At 46.0% G+C, this 19,823-nt stretch overlaps 1 protein-coding gene across 2 annotated transcripts in view; it reads right to left on the bottom strand.

Moving 5' to 3' along the window:
- LRRC3B (leucine rich repeat containing 3B) overlaps positions 1–12,199 on the bottom strand; it is a 91,487-nt gene extending 79,288 nt beyond the window's left edge. The window contains exon 1 of one of the 2 annotated variants that reach the window (XM_060638508.3): positions 11,996–12,199. The gene's annotated coding sequence lies outside the window, so the exon portion shown is untranslated. Of the gene's footprint in view, positions 1–10,489; positions 11,245–11,995 lie in introns of those variants that run through there. The other variant, XM_060638507.3, reaches the window with a different exon arrangement.
- Positions 12,200–19,823: the final 7,624 nt, after the last annotated feature.

Raw genomic sequence — 19,823 nt, 5'->3', positions numbered from 1 at the left:
ATGGGCTTGGGAACCTAGAAGTCCATTCTTCTGCAGGAGGCTGGACGTAGCCTGCGGATGTGTTTTGTATTTTGTTTTGTTCTGTTTTTAATTGAGCTGGTCCAACCGTCAAACATCAGGAGGTTTCACATAAAAACCTGGATTTCTGACTTCTGGGGGGAAAAAAAAGCTCAGATCTGTCCTCACACAGGGCAACCAAAGAACAGAGCTAAGAGGAGACTGTAGCCCGCTTTCCCATGGATAACCCAGAACCCAAACACAGTCAAAGACTCTCTCCTTCCACGGTCTCATGCTCAGCTACACAAAACCCTAACAGCTCAGGCTGTTCCCACTTCCACGCCTGTGCTCACATGACTTCTGTCTTCCTGGGACGTCTCTGCCTGTCTTGCCAGTTTGGTATGTGTATGTGATCAGTCTTTCAGGATCCAGTTCGCATGCCCTTGGCTCCAAAAAGTCAGTTCTTGGTATCCCTGGAAGAACGAACCAGCCTCTGTTCTTGAATATTTTTTGTGTTTATTTTATTTATTTAAACATTTTTTAAATGTGTATTTATTTTTGAGAGACACAGAGACAGAGTGCGAGCTGGGGAGTGGCAGAGAGAGAGGGAGACACAGAGTCCAAAGCAGGCTCCAGGCTCTGAGCTGTCAGCACCGAGCCCGATGCAGGGCTCGAACCCACGAATGGTGAGATGATGTCCTGAGCCAAAGTCGGATGCTTAACTGACTGAGCACCAAGGCCTCCCTTTTTGTGTTTATTAAACGTCTTTTCATGTGTGCATATTCAGTGTTGGGCACATAGTAAGCAATCAGCTATGTTTTGATCCGTACTAAAAACAAAGAATTAAGTAGTACTTATCATGTACCAGACGCGGTTCAAAGCACCTAATACATATTAACTCATGTAAGCCTCACAACTCTCTATCCTTACATTCATCTCACCTAGAGAAAATGGATGTCTGAGGATATTTAGGCACATTAAAGGTCAGGGAATATTCTCGGAGTCACTCACTCTGCTATTCAGTTGCAGAAGGGGAATTAGAACCGAGTCTGGCTACCTCTGGATAGATGGGTAGATGAAAAGACAGAAGGAAGGGAGAGACGGAAGAAAGGAAAAAGAGAGGAAAGGAGGGAGACCCAGTCAGGTGAACTGTTAGGAACAGGAAAAGGCACGTTCTGTGGCAGCAACCACAAGGTCCCTGGTGGGGCCAGGGCAGTGTCGTATGCTGGTAAAATGTAGCAACAGATTCTCTGCATCAAAAAAGCCCTGCTTTGCAGTGTCTGTGAGTTTCTGTGGTGCCGATAATCCTACCGTGGAGGATTTTGAGCTCTCAACGTGATATCACTGAATGCAGAGTTGGAAAGAGGAAATGGGACGAGTCGGTGGCACTACCCGGTACTAACACGTCAGCTCAGATACACCAGAGTGCAGGATGCACCTAGGAAGGCGACAGAGGAAGAGACAGGCAGGACCAGGTGAGGAAGGAACTATGGAACCCTACTGAGGATCGTCCTCAATACAACAACGAGTAACCTGGAAGTTTTTAGTAGCAAGTGACACATCATACAGTTATGAAGACAGGCACACAGTCAAACCTCAGGAGCCCCTCCTTCATCTTTCCTGCAACTTTCCTGAGTGACAGTTACTGCTGCAAGGAAACTTACCAATGGTTCTGCCCTTTGCCTACTCTATCCCTTTTCACCTGTCAGCTGTCGTTCCCTCTATCAATCCCTCTGCCGACCACCACCATCCTCTTATTCTGGGCTCCTGGAAGAGCTCTGGGGGTCAACAGACCCTCAGGACTGGGGAGTCTCTGCCCATCATTACTGGTCCTCTGGTATGTCAGGGCTGGAGGGCCTAAGCAAAGAAGTGAGCTTGAACGAGCTCAACAGGAAAGCCATCATACGGAGTATTATCAGTAAAGCAAAGCCAGACACATCCTTGACATTAGAGACCACAGAGCTGGAAGGGGCTCTAGAAAGCCTCCAGTTTACTGGGGAAGTAGAGCAGAGGGCAGTCAACTTAACCAGCCCAAAGACATCATGCTGATTAAGGCCAAAGTTTGATGTAGAATGAGGTTGCCTCGTTCCCAAATACTCTACCTGCATATAAGCAGGATGTTTTCTGAGATGTTGCTTCCCTCCTGAAAAGTCAAAGGCTTTCTTAGGAGAACTTTTTCTATTAAGCAGGTTCTACTTCACCAGATAGAACAGACAGAAACATGGTGATCTCCACGATCGGGGACATCCTGGCATTCTCCTGTAACACAGGACAGTATGAGCCATCTGTCTGGAAAACACTCCTATGACCACAGTCTCCTTTCTATCACTCATGGCCTTATTCATCAGTTTAAGAATTCACTTCTCCAGACCCAGACCTTTCCCCCTGGGTCTCCATCTACCTAGCCTGAACTGAGGCCATTTCCTGATAAGCAGGAAATGGACAGGGAAAGGAAGTGAATCATTATAGCAGCTCTGATTTGGAGAAAAAAGTGTTGGAGGGGAACTTAAAACTTTCAGCTGAAATGCACACTTCAGGTGACCAGCCAAGGCGACAGGGCACGTAGCCAAGGCAGCCAGCCATCGGGGACTGAGATACAGGCCAATCTTCACCTAGCCAGGAGCCAGATGCTGCTGCCTATTTTCTAGTTCTTACAGAGGCATCCCACAGCCTGCCTGTGCCCCTGATATGTGAGTCTCTTTCAGCTAACAGTGATTTTTATTTGCCAACGCCCGTCATTGTCTACAACCATGACCCCTAGGAATAGGGCAGGTAAGGCCAGTTCCTGGGGCCGGAAAAGTGAAAATTGGTCCAGAGAGAGAGAAGATCCCAGAGAGACAAAAGAAGCTGGGAGGACCCTGTTATAATCTGCCCAAGTCTGTTCCGATGTACTCCTACCGCGTTAGCTGGAGACACTGAACATGGGTCCAAGGTTTTTGGGGTCGCAGACCTCTAGGGCATTTATCAACAGAATGCAAGTGATCCATAAACCTGAACAGGGAAAGAGTCACAACTTTGTTTATGAACACTGCACTACAATTTAGTATTTCATTCCATCATAAAGGCAGGCGACAATACTGCCTTTACGGTCTGCCATGTCGTAAAAGCACCAAAGACTTTGCCACTGACAGAAAGCAGACTTCTTCGTGTCCGAACACAGCTGCTGCAGGTGTCTCAAAGCAGCCCCGTTGCAGATCCCTACTTAGGAGAGATGGTGGCCATCTTTCCCACCAGATCTTGTTGTTACACATACATTAGGAGCTTACAATGGTGTGCATGTGTGCGCGCGCATGTGTGTATCTAGTGTTATAATCTTCTGGGTTGCATTTGAAGCATTTAAACATGTCATTCTGCGGGTCCCTAAGTTTGGAGGACTGCCAAAGGGCCACAGGCATCAATGAGATGAAGAGCCATTGATTGGCCTGGTGGTAGAGAAGCCACATGAACAGGGGACAGGGGAATGTGGGTATGAGACCAGGCCCTCTGGCTGAGCAGCCAGCCTGCCTGTCCTTTGACCTACACCTTGAGGAATTATTTGGGTACGTTATTTTTCCTTGTACACTTCTTCAGCCCTTTATCATCCCCATTAGCTTTCCGTATCTTCTTATTTTTATGCCTTTTAAATCTTATCCCTCATATTTGGCATACTATTAAATCTCATTTAGTCTTTCTGTGCACAGAGCTGGGTTTTCTTCCTTCAGGTGGTCTGTTTTCTTTCCTGGCCTACCTCTCTCACCCCCTTTCTCTCCTTGCTGTATCCTGTTACCTCTCTCTTCGCCCCCCTGACCCAGCTGGCTGTCAGTCCTCCCTCCTTCCTGGATTTTGCAGCAGATGCTTCGGGCACCAAGCGCCTACAGTCCACCTTGCACTGGGGAAGGGAATTTATTTTGTCTAGATGACACGTTTCTAAGGAGCCACCAAAAAACAGACTGACCACCTGAATAAATGACAACCAAACATTCCATGGGAGAAGGGTACCTGCCTTTGCCAACGCAAACTTAAATATAATCTGTAGGAGGATGGGAAACACTCCTGCTTGATAATCCCTGCTGACCAGATGTCTAGGGAAGGTCAGCAGACTAGACCAGGATTCTTCTCAGTGCATAAACTCCCAGAGTAGCAAAAGAGAAGTATACTGCTTAGTCACTGCTAACAGGGGGAGCCCTCTGTAAGCAGGCCTTTACCAGCACTGCTTTTCTAAATCAGAAGTGAAGAGGTTAGACTAGAGGGAAAGCCAGTGTGCCTTCATGACCTGTGTGCTTTTGCTCTGGACAAACATCCAAGTGCACTGCGCCTCCTCCCTGCCCTCACCAGGGGAAACATTTGTCCTGAAATAGCCAACTCTCCCAGCAAGGTATTGAAGGCTTACATGTAGACTGAAAACGTGTATCAATGGCCTAAAAAATGAAAGGAAGAAAGAACAAAAGGGAAGAAATAAAGAGAAGAAAGAGAAAAAAGGAAACGAATCTGCATTTGAAGACATGCTTCATTTTGTGGAGGGTTATTCTGTGTTCGAGAATGGTTCACAATCTTTTATTTTTTTTTTAATGTTTCTATTTTACTTCTTCTTCTAAAAAAATGTTTATTTATTTTGAGAGAGAGAGAGAGAGCACATGCAGAGGAGGGGCAGGGAGAGAGAGAACCCCAAGCAGGCTCCGTGGGGCTCGATCCCACGAACTTGAGATCATGAGCTGAACTGAAACCAAGAGTCGGACACTTAACCGACTGAACCACCCAGGCACCTCTGTTTCCAATTTAATTCTAAGGAAAGGCACAATTCTTTTTAGAAAACTATCTGAAAGTGTAGTGACACTTACATTGGAGAGTTGTTAACATATGAAGCAGCTCAGAGAACTTGGGATAAATTGAAACCACAAATTTTATAAACTTCACTGATCTGTTCATTGATCCTCTTAGAGAAAAAAATCCATTTTTATCAGGGTGGTTCTTTTTCAACACTTGTTCATTTATTTATTTTAAATGAATTATACTGCCCTTGCCAACAACTCATCCCCTTTGGGAAAATAGCATGTTCCAAGGCTGTTAGCTCTTGAGAAGACTGCAGACTTCATTCTCACATAAAATTTCATACGCCATGTTACAATGTATTAATTCACTGGGCTTTTATAAGGGATATACAATTATATACTAGTATGTCAGATATAAAAGCTGCCATCATGGTTCCCAACCACTTGTAGAATAAAGCTCTCCAAAGTCACAACCTGCAGATAAAATATTAGATTTATTGATCTTATGGAATATTCAAACTTAAGTGTAAATTAAGATAGTATATATTTATTTAAAATAAAACACACAAGGGTAAAACTTCTCAGATTCTACTTAGTGAACCTTTTTCCCCTCCAACGTCTTCTTCAAACTCCACAGAAACTTATTATACGGCTTCTCTTGTTACTCAAAGTAGGTCAAGTTCAGATGCTCCGGTCCTTGATTATGTTTTTATTTTCAAATATCTCACCCAAACTGAGAATTTTAATTCATGCTATGTATTGCATAAATGCGTTTATTCATTGTGTTCTGAATAAAAAGGCTTCGGGTTTTTTTTTTTTTCCATACTCTTTTCCCCAGAACATGCCGTTTAAAGCAGTTGCTCTTCTGCCAACAAACTGATATCAGTTTATATGATTTAAGGTAGATACACGCGCAAAGAATTGTCCCAGCAGAAGTGCTGTGTGGGCCCTTTAACACTACACCACATAAAAGCCACAGTAAAACAGGGAGAAGGGATGCCAACCACATAAACAGGATGAGGCTCCAGCTAAGTCTCCTATCATCCCTGAAAAGCTACAAATTGGGAACCAGGATGTCTGCCCAGATCAAAAAGGATTCTTCTTCCTGTGCTTCCTAAAAGAGAGACCATTTCTTTTGGATTTTGTCATACCTGATTTCAATGGTACATCTTTTCTCCTCTAACACTGCTGTGATCTCACTAGACCAGCTTCTCCACTTTAATGTGAATTTTCATGGTTTCCCCTAAAGATTGGGACAGCTATGTATATTTTGTTTTCTGACTTAACATAAAATAATATTCATTTCTAATAAATTCTCTAAAAATGTGAGTGCTCCCCTCGAGATAACAGGGGATTCTGGGATTCGGACCAGTCAACCCAACACAGAAGGCAAACTGAGGTGGTGGGGAGGCGGGGAAGGGGAAAGAACAGCATCTCTCAGTTCAGTCTCTCCATGGTCATTCCTGTCACCCCAAAGCCCTTTATCAGCCGACCTCCATCTACCCCCACCCCAGGTTCTTGACAGCAATGATCCCTCACCTTCACCTTTTCCTCCTTCACCCCTAGTTACTGCCTGAAGGCTTCTGTCCTGGCTTCTCACAACATCGGGGATGCAAATCCTACCCCAGGCTACATAAAAGGCACCAAGCTTCCACCATCTGTCTGCCTGTAACTCTCACCCCTCTGTGTGGCTCTAAGGAACAGGTTTTTCTCAATCCCCTTCTCTGTTTACTCCAGCTGACTTTTTCTTGATTTGTCTCCAGGGGCAGGACCTCCTGATGCCAGTAGCTACAGAGAAAAGACATGGGATGTTCTTAGAAACCAAAATTTTGTCCTATAAGAACGGCTAGGGCCATATGGCATCCCTAGGCTGCTGAAGAAGGTCCCTTTGTTATAAGGTCTCTGTGGGTAACAAAGTAGCAAAGGGCTATTTTCCCCCTCTCTGAGCCTCAGGTATATCCGCTAGAAAGATATTGTTTTGCCTCAGATTTGCAACAGCCTAAAGTGTGACCCAACGGTCAGAAATTCAGAAGAAATCATACCAAATCACTCCATTGTATTCAAAAGAATTTTCCCCTCTGATCTACTATGATTTCTCTTATTTTCCCAAATACTTGGGAGTGAGGCCAGACAGAGCTACTCCTCCTGACAAAAAGACTGCTACAATGATTGGGAATCCATTCAATTTTATTGAACGTCACCTAAAGGTTTGCATGGTTACTTAAACGCTGTTGATTTGAAGGCTTATAAGTATTTGGTTGCAATTTCTTGCAAATGAGACACATTTGTGATGGTGTATCCGTTATATGATAGTTATTTTTTTTCTGGTTATGCTGACTGAGGCAGTTATGAAGAATTAGAAAAATGAACTTTCTTTTAATAAGTTTTTCCCTAATTAATTTTAAGATGCTGAAAAACAGCAGTGGCCATAATCCATTTATGCATCAACATGGCTTATTTTGGCCAAGAGTCAGAAGACAGTGGTTCTAGCACTGGTTATGTTAGGAACACACAGAGTGGCCTTGAACATATCACTGAATCTCCTCCCTGCTTCTGGATTGGGGGCAGTGATATCTGAGATCCCTTTAGCTCTAATATTCTGTGGTTCAATCACTAGAAAGACACTGGCAAAACACAGTTTCTACGGTTTGTGACTATAGATCTCTGCTCACGTTTGGATTCCCCCCTCTCCACTGCTCTTCATATTTTAAATGGGAAGGTCTACCAAAAGGTTCAGAAAAGAAGTCCATTGCCAGCAGCCAGTTCCCTAAATTTGCTTTCAGCACCAGGATCCCATTCTACCAAGATGTACCCCAACAGACTCTGAGAGAGGGGACATGCCCCATCAGCCTCCCACAGTATGCCTGCGGGGTTTGGAGTAAAGGGCTGGGAGACCTCACCCATACTTCCTTGTGGACAAAAGGTCTTTAGTACCAAACAGGGTCAGGGAGCTTGGGACACACCCAGTGTTCTCTACCCACAAGATTAACCAGCTTCCCCACTTGCTGGCTGGATGACAATGAACACATAACTTAAGTTCTCCATGGTTTAGTTTCCTCACCCATAAAATGGGCAAAAAATAACTGTCCTCCAGGGCTGTTGTGAGGAGTAAAACTAAAACAGTTCACGCAAAATATCAAGAATAGTGCCTGGCACAGAGTAAGAGCTCAATAAACACTGGCGCGGATTATTATTACTACCTGTCTCCCCAGGATATCTCAGCAACGCGGGGGTGGGGGGGGGGGTGGGGAGGACGGACGGGGACACTTTGGTGTGCAATTGAAGTCTTCCTTCAAGAGTTCCCCAGGGACATGTTCCAACCTGTTTCTCCATGCAGAGGGAAGTGGCCCGAGCACAAACCCAGGTAATAGGCATCCGGAAAGAAACTGGCCCTGGGGTAGTTCTCGCGGGGTGAGGGACTTCATTCTGGGATCCTACCTCAGGTATCCAGGTAATTCGGCAGAAGCCAACGCTCTGTCCCCTGCGATGCCTGGCCTGTGAGGGTGTGGCCTTTGTGCTCAGGAGCCGCGGGGAGTCAGCGCTGAGGGAATCCCCGGTCCCGCTCCTCGGGGCTCTGAAGCCGGCCGCGGGGAGACTGGAGCTCGCTGCTCCAGGGGTGCCCCAGGGTGGGAGTGAGAGACCTCAGGATTCCTCCCCCGGAGCCCTGGCAAGTCGACGTCTCTTCCGGAAGGGTCTGGCCAAGGCGTGGGGCCCAGAAAAGGAGACTGCGCTGAGCTCTGCTTTCTCCCGGCTGGTTACGGGAGAGCAGCAGACTTATTATAACAGGGCAACCGCAGAGGCGGCTGTGCCCCGAAAAGCCTGCACGTGGGAGGCCTGGGCAAGGAGGGCCAGAGGGTTTTAAACAGCTCGGGACCCCACGCAACCTCCAAATTCTTCGATGGGCCAGTGGAAACCCGGCACTGGACTCTCCAAGGTGCTGCTTGGAGAGGGGCGTGCACCTCCTCAGAGAGAGAAGGGTTAAACGAGGTGCTTCCAGGCCTTTGGTAGCCCACCTGGAGAAATGGAGCCCGGGGGGGGGGGGGGGCGCCCCTTCTCTGCAACAGCAGTCTAGGCCCCCTCCCGCAAATGGTCTTCCATTCGAGATTGCTGGGGGGCAAAGGAGGAGAGAGCCTCGCCTTCCCGCATCCGTTAAGGCGGCTGCAACAACCACAAGGACCTACCGAGGGGCCCAAACGTGGAAAGACCCACCTCTGCCCGGGGCCCCGGCCTGGAAGCCAAGTCTCCCCTCATCGGATGCCCACACCACCTCGCCCTGCGTTTCCCGCACGCCCTCCGGCTCTTGGCTCCCGAGCCTGCGGGCACAGCTTGGGGCTCCCCCACTCCCTCGCTCCGCCCAGGTGCGATTTGCGGAAGGGCGGGGGGGGGGGGGGGGACGGAAAGGTGGCTTCCCACTGCAGCCTCCGCCCCTGCGCTCTCCTCCAACCGGTTCGAACCCCTGTCTACTCTCCTGGCGCTGGGGACTCCCCCCGCCCCCCTGCCCGGCACACACGCCTCTCCTGGGGGCCAGGAATCCCCTTCCCACCCTGCGGCTGTGCAGACCTCCTTGACTCCAGAGCGCCCGGCAGGGAAGGTGGGCGTGGGTCTACGGACTCGGCTGCGGAGGTGGAAGGGTGTAGAAGCGGGTGCCGGGGAAAGGAGAGGACTCTGGTCCTCTTAGAGCCAGGAAAAGCATCCCTGGTCCATGATCTGACCACTCGGTCGCCGCCTGAGACGCCAACGCATTCACAATCTCGCCTGGAGGTTTGTTTCTCCTGGAGAGGAAGATCGCCCCGTTCCAGGCACCCAGAAGCCGGCCTTCCCAAGTACCCCCCCCCCTCCACCCCCCTCCCCCCGGCTCTGGCATTCCAGGGCTCCATTCTGCCTCTCTGCGCCTTCCCAGGTGCCTAGCCCCTCCCCCCATCTCTATTTACACACCCGGGCCAGAGCTCTCCGGACTCAAATCCTTTTTCCTCCGTGTCAGGTGACGGCTTGGACTGGCCCCTCGCCCACTTTAAAAGCGGAGCCCTTTGGTACCCTGTCAACCAGATCTACCCGAGACCCCCACCCCCACCCCTCCAGCAACATTTCTCTCCCCAAATGACTTACTTCACCCACCCGGATCTGCACTTGCTGTTCCCGCGGCACACAGCCGCAAGCCACTCCAAGGGTTTCATTACCGAGTTCGGGGTGGCATACGCAAGGATGGACCGTGCTAGACTGAGCCCCAAGGGTGGCCGCAGCCTCCTCCCATGTCCCACCCCTCCTATTGCATTCTCTCTGCTCCTATCCCACCCTCACGAGCAGGATGAGCACTGCTGAGTCCCAAACCCTCGCCTCTCTAGCGGGAGCTGCAGGGAGTGAAAAGTCGACTGGCAAGAACACCGAAAGAGAAATGGGCAGATGCAAACGTCAGGGGTGGTAGTGGGGGAGGGCTGGGGGAAGGGCGCACGCGAGAACTAGACCTGCAACTTGCACGGCACGGGGTGAGCACCGCGCGGGGAGGGGGGGGCACAAAACTTTGCAGACTATTGCACAGCAGCGGGCTGCAAGCGAGCAGGGGGTCGACTTCCCCCCGCCAGGAGGGGTCTCTCCCGGGGTCTGCGCCAAGGGGACCGGAGCTTTGGACGTGGCTCTGACCTGGGGTGACAGTTCCCCTCTACTTGTTACGGGAAGGGACGGCCTAGGCACCCGGGTAGAGGGACGACACCGCGCTTTGCGAAAAGCAACAGGCGGCTGCACCTTACCTTGCGCCAGTCCCGGGCCGGGGTGGCTGCTCCATCCTCGTGGCGCAGGGAAGAGGCGTTGGATGCGTCTGCCTGGGGGTGTGAGCTGCCAGAGCTGCAGCGCCCGCTCTTCCCACCCCGCTGCCAGCCGGGCTGCCCACCCCGGACCCGGCCGGCCGGGAGGGCTCGTTCCCCGCCGCGGCGGCGGCGTTAGTGCGCGGCGGCAGGAGCGCGGGACGCCGGCTGTGCGTGGCTGGCCGGCGTCCTCCGGCGCCTCCACCGAGCGAGGGTGCGGCTCCGGGCGGCCGTGCGGAGCACCGCTTGGCTCCCGCTTCTGCGGCGGCTGCTGCAGACCCTGCGCCCGGCCCCGGAGCCTTGCAGGAGGAGGAGACAAAGACGCGAGGGAGGCGAAGCGCCGCTCGCCCAGATGCGATCGTCTCAGGCACTAGAGGGGAATCGCCTCCAAACCCCGGCTGAGGATGAGGGAGGAGGGGCGAGGAGGCTGGGGACGGGAAAAGCAGCAGGGAACGAACGTGACAGTCAGAGCCCTGCCACCGCCTCTCCCGCGCTGCCCTCTCGCCAGCCGGGTGGAGGGTCCGGAACGGAGAGAGAGGGCGGGGGCTGAGCGTTTGCTGCGGGAGGAGAGGCGCCGAGGTGGGAGTATGGGCTCCCTCCGCCTCCCTCGCCTGCCTTCCTCGCACCCCGCCGGTGCAGAGCTCCTCTCTCTGGAAGCTACGGCCCCATTCTTTCTCCTGTTTATCTAACTACTGAGATCCGAGCTGAATAAAACCGGCAGAAGAAGCATAATGAGGTGATGGGTTGGTTGTCCTCTAATGGGGAAAAGGCGGATGCCTAACATCTCTTCGACAAATGATGGCCTACTGGGTGCCAAGTGCTGTATGTAGTAGGCTGTTCCGGGGTAAGAGGGATCAAGTGAGCTATTCCCCGAAGGCTCTATGTTCCAATATCAGAATGATCCCCTGCGGTTCCTGAAGCACAAAGTTTTGGCCATGAGTCCTGGGCCTTGATCCCCACCCCCTACTAGTCCAGTTTCCCAAAGCAGAAGAAGGTGTTAGAATTCAATTTGCCTTCCCGTTGCAGGGATGACTTTCTACAGCCAAAACCAAACGAAAACAAAACAAAACAACAACAACAACAAAAGGGCGTGCAGAGTATATATAGACCTTAAGAAAGTGTATGTGCGTGTGTTCATGTGTGTTTGCTAAGATTAACACAAATTGCTGGTTTTAGTGGTTCTCAGTTCATGATTTAAATTATTTAGCAGAGCTGCACCTAAATAAATAAATGAATCAAGAAACAAGCAAGTGGGGCCAGAGGAACCAGCCTTCCCAGCATCTACACATACCACCTTCTTTTACAGCCCTGTTTCCACCCCAGCCCTCACCCCTCACTCCAGGCAGAATTACTTTTCCTCTTCTCTTTGCTATCACAGTCAAATTTGCCAATCACTTGCAGAATTCACATAGGTATAGATTTTTTTTTATAGTTTTCTATTGCATCACTCACCTGTATTACCTCCTTTTTTCTTCTTTTTTAGGATACCACTGCAACATCCAGACTTGTTTTGTGTCTAGTGGGTACTCAAGGAAAGCTTAGCCTGTTGGAAGTCGTTTTCTCCTTTAAACACTGCTAAATCCCAGTGTGTCTAGAATTAAAGGAACTTGGGTGACGAAATTTGGGAGGGTTTGGGGAAGGGGAGGGCACACACAGTTCTACTCCCAGCTCCTCTGACCTAGAAATGGAAAAGCATTTAATTCATTTTTTGTTTCTGGACACTTTTCTTTTCCCACTGACCAGCCTGCGTCTGTTTGCTGAATTCCCATAAGCAAGGGAAACCGAGTTGTTGGGCAACTGCATAGAGCAAGTGATATGTACTCAGTTGCCCACACCTAAAGCAAGCCCATTCCAGGCAGAGAATGACCAAAAAAATCTGTATTATTTCATGACCTGTGTCAAGTATGTTGAAAGACTGCCAAGGTGTCCTCATTTCCAATGAGGCTCTCTTATTGTAGATGCATTTTAGAATAGTTTGAAGAGTACTTCATTGCTGAGAGGTAAAAAAAAAAAAAAAGTGCTATGTAGTTTAGGGATATTTAAAATTGTTCTTTATTTTCTATCCCCACTTCCTATGCATTGTAGGATGAATACCATCTAGATCTGGGATGTGCTAAGGAAAAGGTCCATAATGTGTAGGAGATTAGAAAACATCATTGCTAAGATATCTTCTATTTCTAAGATGAAACTGTGATTGGAAAGGTTGTGGTTTTTTTGTGGTTTAAGTTCTGTTTATTTATTTTGTTTTTGTTTTTTAAATGAAGTCTTAGGACTTATGGATGGCAGGTATGTAATTTGGTGTAACTTTTCTGAAGGGAAATATGATGTTACTCTTGAAAGCATAAACTTTTTGGAGGTCATTGTCCCTAAGACTGTACTTCTGGAAATTCATCATTGGGAATAAATAATGGATATTCAGTAAGACTTATATGCAAGGATATTCATTACAGTGTTGTTTACACTAGTGGAAAATTGAAAATAAACAAAACCAAATTGAAATTTCTAACAAGACTGGAATAGTGAAATGTTTTTTAAATCTATAAATGGATACTGGTCAGACATTAAACTGTGGTTGTAAATGAGTTAAGTGAGTATTGTTATAAATGATAATTATAATTTTAGATGCAAAAAAATCAGATGCACAAGATGAGAGACACAATAATAAAAATTAATATCTGGAGTCAACAGATGTAGGTTTGGAGCTCTACATTTCTACTTGATAGCTATGTAGAAATCTTAGACTTGAACTTCCAATTCCTTAAAGGTATAATTGGTTGATGTTAATTACCTCATAGTGTTCTGTTTTCATTGAAATTTGCAAAACACTTATTTCACAAATAAGTGCCTACTACACGGTAAAAATCTCAATATGTTTTTCTCTTGGCAATCATTACATGTATAAATGTGAATATATGCATATATTTAGGCTCCTGTCTAGAGTAATGTATACTCCAGTATTAACAGTGGTTATCCCTGTTCATACAGGGATTACAAGTATCTTTTAAAATATATAGGGTAGGGGCACCTGGGTGGCTCAGTCGGTTGGGCGACCGACTTCGGCTCGGGTCATGATCTCACGGTCTGTGAGTTTGAGCCCCGCATCGGGCTCTGTGCTGACAGCTCAGAGCCTGGAGCCTGTTTCAGATTCTGTGTCTCCCTCTCTCTCTGACCCTCCCCCGTTCATGCTCTGTCCCTCTCTGTCTCAAAAATAAATAAATGTAAAAAAAAAATTAAAAAAAATATATAGGGTAATCAAAAGCAGAGGAATTTGTTTTAAATTAGTTCTCTTTTAATTAAAACAAACAATTTCTACCTATTGACAGAGGAAACCTCTAGACTTGGGATGCTTTCTGCTCTACTTGATTCACATGCTCATCAACAAGACTTGCTGACCATTGGTGTCGCCCATGCTATAAAAAGGATAAATGACAGGGCATGGAGTTTGTCACCTCTGATATAAACTTAGATTTGTTTTGTAGCAACCAGGAGTCAAATCCAGCTCAGCAAAATATGCTGTTTAATACGAGGAGCTGATTGGTTGCTGCCCCTGACTTGTCTTGACAACCTATAAAAAAAGAGAAGAGAGGAGGTATCAGAAGCTATATTTGTAACTTGATTAGTGAATTAAGAAGGAAGCCTAGCACTGAAGGGCCACTTCATTCAATGACCTTCACATCACAGCAGTGGCCCCTCTGACCCAGAGGGGGAGCTTTTGTAAAACTTATGTGTGTATTACAAATATTACATTACTTACTGGTGTTTCCAGTTTAACTCTCTCTAGAATAGGGGTAAGCAATTGTTTTAAAATCAATATATTCGGGGCGCCTGGGTGGCGCAGTCGGTTGGGCGTCCGACTTCAGCCAGGTCACGATCTCGCGGTCCGTGAGTTCGAGCCCCGCGTCAGGCTCTGGGCTGATGGCTCGGAGCCTGGAGCCTGTTTCCAATTCTGTGTCTCCCTCTCTCTCTGCCCCTCCCCCCTTCATGCTCTGTCTCTCTCTGTCCCAAAAATAAATAAAAAACATTGAAAAAAAAAATTAAAAAAAAAAAAAATCAATATATTCCAGTAATTTTGCAACTAAAGGAAACCTCTTGAAATTGTAATTGCATTTTCCATTTGGAACTCTCCAGAGAAATGGAAACGCATTTTTCCGAGCCCTTGAGTTGATTTTCTGAAATCTAAATAGTTGGGGTGACTTAAATGAATGGAATCAAGGCAAGAAGATGTTAATATCATGAATCCTTTGTGGAACGTGTTCCAGTTAAGTACTCTTCATAACAAATCACCCCCGAACTTCTTGGCTTAAAATAACAACAATCTTTTATTAGCCTGAATCTGGAATTTGGACAGGGCTCGGGGAAGAAGGCTCACTTCTGGCCCACTCAGTGTCAGCTTAGGGCCACTGGAATCAGAAGTAGAGGATTCACTTCCCAAATGGTTCCATCACATGCCTGGCAGCATGTGCTGGCTCTTGGCGTTCGACAGGAGCTGAGGCTCAGACCTCAGTCTCTCTCCATATGGGCGTTTCCATGTGCATCTTTCCCATATCTCCATAGTTCCTCATAGATTTCCTCACTTTATGCCATTTGGGTTTACGAAGAGAACCCGATAGGAGTCGGACCTTGCCTGGATAATGAAAATCTGAACATTATACAAACAATCTAGTCTTCGAATGGCATTGCAAGTTTTAACCCAGAACTCACTGGGCAATGTACACTCGTGAATCTAGCTCATCATTTGGAAGACTTGGGTACATGGATCCGTTTTTCTTCCATTTACCGAGATCATTTGGAATGCAAAGTAGTGCACCCACCATGGGAAACAATATGGAGATTCCTCAAAAAATTAAAAATAGAACTATTATACGATCCAGCAATTCCACTTCTGGGTATTTATCCAGAGAAAACAAAATCACGATCTCAAAAATATGTCTGCACCCTCATGTTCATTGCAGCATTATTTACAACAGCCAAGACATGGAAACAACCTAAGTGTCTATTGATGGATGAATGGGTAATGAAAAATACATACACACAGACACACACACACACACACACACACACACACACACACACACAAAATGACACCATGGAATATTACTCAGCCATAAAAACGAAGGAAATCCTGCCTTTGTAATAACATGAATGGACCTTGAGGGCATTATGCTAAGTGAAAGAAACCAGAGAGAGAGAGACAAATACTGTGTGATTTCACTTCTATGTGGAATCTAAACCAAACCAAACCAAAACAAAACACCAAAAAAACCCAAAAAACAAAACTCTTCAATACAATGAACATATTGGTGGTTGCCAGAGGCAGAGGTTGGGGGAGATGGGAGAAATAGGTTTACTGTTTAATAAAAATAAAGGAATTAGAGGGCTGGCCATGTATAAATGCATAGTAATTTGTGTGTGTGTGTGTGTGTGTGTGTGTGTGTGTGTGTGTGTATTTAATGACTGGTCCACATAGTGAAGACCAAATTCCCTATCATGGTTTTTTCATAGGCCTCTGCCATTTAACTTTCTTTCCAGCTCTGTCAGCTTCTTTTATCTTCTCATGTTTATCCATCTTATCTTGGCTTTATGTAGACTCCTATTCAGGCTAGCTGTTGACAAGTTCACCTCTCCTAGTAGACTTATCATAGGGGGCTAAAGTTCCTTGAGAGCAGAGACTTTATTCCGATCAATTTATGCCCCCACAACTGTCAGTCGAGCCATGCAAGGAGTGGGTGCTTATACATGCTTATTGAAAAGATGAATAATTCAACACCCCTTGCCTTTCCAATTCAATCATTCTATCTCTAAAATGGCAATATTGCTCGTGAGCTGCTCCACAGGGGAGCTAATTAATTCTCTGAAACTGGAAAATGTTTTGAAGTTCCACAGTACTTTGGAAGCACTCAAGAACATTAATATGTGCAATAAAGACATTATTATTACTTCCCTGACACATAAATGGTGAATAATCCATTTTAATGTGTTTGTTTTGAATATACTCAACAAATTTGCAGGAAGTAATGTATTGTTGGCTCATTTCTACTAATGGACACCTTGTGTGGACTGAATAAGACGTGGCCTCTTCTGGCTCTATTGTTTGCTCATTTCTCCAGCTCTCAGAACGGCTATTATACATGTTTTCTGCCAGAAAGGTGCCCAGGATATGAGAATCAGCCTTCTTGGGGTTCCGTGTCTTGACAGGTCATATGAGTACCTATGGGATTCTAGGATTGCACTCTTAGTTCCCTAGCCATATAATTATTGTGGGAAGTGTCTTGTAGCTGAGAGATCCAATAGAGAATTCCTATCCCTAGGTGGAAATATCAGACTCTCTTCTTGGGCATTTTGGACAAGAAAACTGGGAAGACCGGGCTCATCTTTCTGATGACTAACATCGCAAGGTGTAACTCATAGGAGCCATGAGCAGGCATGATATCTGCCATGCAGAGAAAGCCACACTATACTGTGAGTGACAAAACTTCCACACAGGGACAAATGTGAGAGGCAGAGTGATTCCCTGTAGGGTCTGAGTCCCTGGTTCAAGCTATTTGGAAGTCCAGCCATGTCTCTGCTCTCCCCTGTTTTTATTCATCCTCTTTTTTCAAGAAATCACCTTTTTGCTTAAACTAGTTCACATTTAGTTTCTGTCTCTTGGGACCAAAAAAAAAAAAAAAGTCCAACTAATGCAACATCAAAGAAAGATTTGAGAAATGCTTCTCAGAATATGTTTGATTAAGGGTTGGAGAGAGTGTGTTTGGGGACACTTCGATATGAGGCTTATAGTTTGAGAAGTTAAAAGCCCGGTGACTAATATAAATTGAACCATATTTTTCCAGATAATAAAAATAGGATCTAACATGTAAAAGCAGGATCCCAGTGTTTTTGACTTACTGGAATGTAGGCTTCATGAGGGAGAAATCTGGATTCTTTACCACTGTTCACTGATGACTACAATAGAATGCTTCACATGCTAGATAATTCTGCACATTATTTAATAAATATTTGTGGAATGAATGAATGCATTTATTTGTTGCATATCTTCCTTAGTCCTAGTCGAAATATGGAAAATGACTCCTTATTGAATCCATACTACAAATCAGCCACTGTGCTCAGTGTCAACAAACATGTCATTGAGTTTATTACCTGACCTTGGAGCGGAGGTTGTGGGTGGGAAACGACTATGGATTCCGAGAACTTGTTCTAAGATGAGACAGTTTGTTCAAACAGTTTGCACGTAGATTCTATATGGTGGGGGTCAGGATTTGAACCCAGGAGCACCAGTCTCCAAAACGTGTGCTCTCTCTAACATACCACATTCACATATTAACATACAGGGCAGGGATCTCTTCCGTAGCAATAAACTAAAAGGGGACAGGGCTGGACTGGAATATTGCTTCATATATAACTCCAGCTCTAATGATCAAGGATTTAGTGAACATGGAATTAGTCCTCACTCTACAGACGAGTAAGTGCAGGTCTATAGGGCTGCATCCAGTACTCATCAGTCAGTATCTACTCAGAAAGTCTCATTTTCAGGATGGAAGCTCTCTTCTTGTTCCCCTGGTCTTCCCCTGGAAGAGTTAGAGGACTTACTCCTTACCCCCAAGACTGATGGGAGTTGATGGATAAATACCCTACACCTTCCACCTCTTTTGGTTTGACTCCAAGGCATGTTCCACACTGTCTCCAAGAGGTCCTCGATGTGACTGTGCCCCAATTACCCACAACACTAATTTGCTTAAAAGTATGCCCTTTATTGGTTTCCTTTCCTTCCATGTCTCACTTCCCTTCACCTCTCCCAGAACCTTCCAAACAAACTACTCAAACTCTTGCCTTTATCTCAAGGTTCTGCTTCTGGGCTCACCTGAGTTAAGGAGCTAAGTCATATCTCTGGCCCCTTTATCCTCATCCTGAAGGGAGACTGTCAGATTACCTGATCGATGAGTTTGAAAGAAGAAACTGAACATTATCTATTACTTCAACTCTTTTGAAGAGGGCAAGTTCATAGGACATGCATGTTTGGACTACCCTCTGCTGTGGGCTTAAAGGCTTGCCTTCGTGGGAAGGTCTTCAGTTAGCAACTGGATGCATAAGTCAGTTTATTCCAGGAGTGATGTATTAGGACACTCACCAGATCCTTACAGATCTAAAATCATGCTCTCCAAACAGCTTTATCAGCAATATTCACATGGTTCATAAAAGCCAAATGTGGAAACAACCCAAATAAGCATCAACTGATTAATGGATAGACAAAATATGTTTATGGAATATTATTTGGCCATTAAAAGGCATGAAATATTGAGACCTGCTATAGCACAGCTGGATCTTGAAAATGTGATGGTAAGTAAAACAATACAGTCACAAAATATCACATATAATATTATTCTATTTATATGCAATGCCTAGGATTTCTGCAGAGACATAAAATAGATCTGCCGTTGCTTAGGGCTTGGGCGTGTGGAGGGGAGTGGGGAAGGGAGGAGATAGCTGAACGGTGTAGGGTTTCTTTTTGAGGTGATAAAAATATTCTAAACATGACCAGAGTTATCCATATCTCTTAATATAGTAAAAACCATTGAAAGGTACACTTTAAATAGGTCAACTATATAGTATGTGAATTGCATCGGAACAAAGCTCTTGAAGTTAGGTCCACATTGTGATGTAAAATGTTAACATTAGGAGAGGCTGGGTAAAAGGTGTACGGGAATGGCCGGTCTGTACTATCTTGGCAATTCTTTTGCAAATGTAAACCTACTTTAAAATAAGCAGTTTTTAAACTTGGGTCTAAACTTGGGAAGGTCTGAGCTTGGGAAGGGTCAAAACTTCTCTGACTCAGTTTCCCTACCTTAAGGGAGAACAATACTACAATATTCATCTCGTAAAGTCGTTATAAGAATTATACACTATCAATTGAGATAGTGTATATAACACTTACTTTGTCTGGCAGATAACCTCTCTCTCTTTCTAACTAACTAACATGGGGACCTAGGTGCATAAGGCAGAATCATCAGTGCATCTCAGGCATCCTGTTTCCCCCCACGATCTCCATTACCATCCTGTCTCCCTGTTACTTTTCAGATGTGAGATTTGCTTTGACAAGGTTTGGTCAGAGGTTAACATTTATAATAGTACAACTTAATAGGTATAACGAGCCAACTCAGTCTGTAATGCCAGAGATTTGGTGGTGGGGTTTGGCGGGGGGTGGGGGGGTGAAGCTGGGTGACATTAACAATTGATGCCAAAGTGGCCCTCCTTAGCAATTAGTTGTTCTTGTTTCTTTTTGCCT

The sequence above is a fragment of the Panthera onca genome, chromosome C2 (assembly GCF_046562875.1).
Source record: "Panthera onca isolate mPanOnc1 chromosome C2, mPanOnc1 haplotype 2, whole genome shotgun sequence".
Classification (NCBI taxonomy): Eukaryota; Metazoa; Chordata; class Mammalia; order Carnivora; family Felidae; genus Panthera; species Panthera onca.
This window is presented reverse-complemented; position numbering and strand designations above follow the sequence as displayed.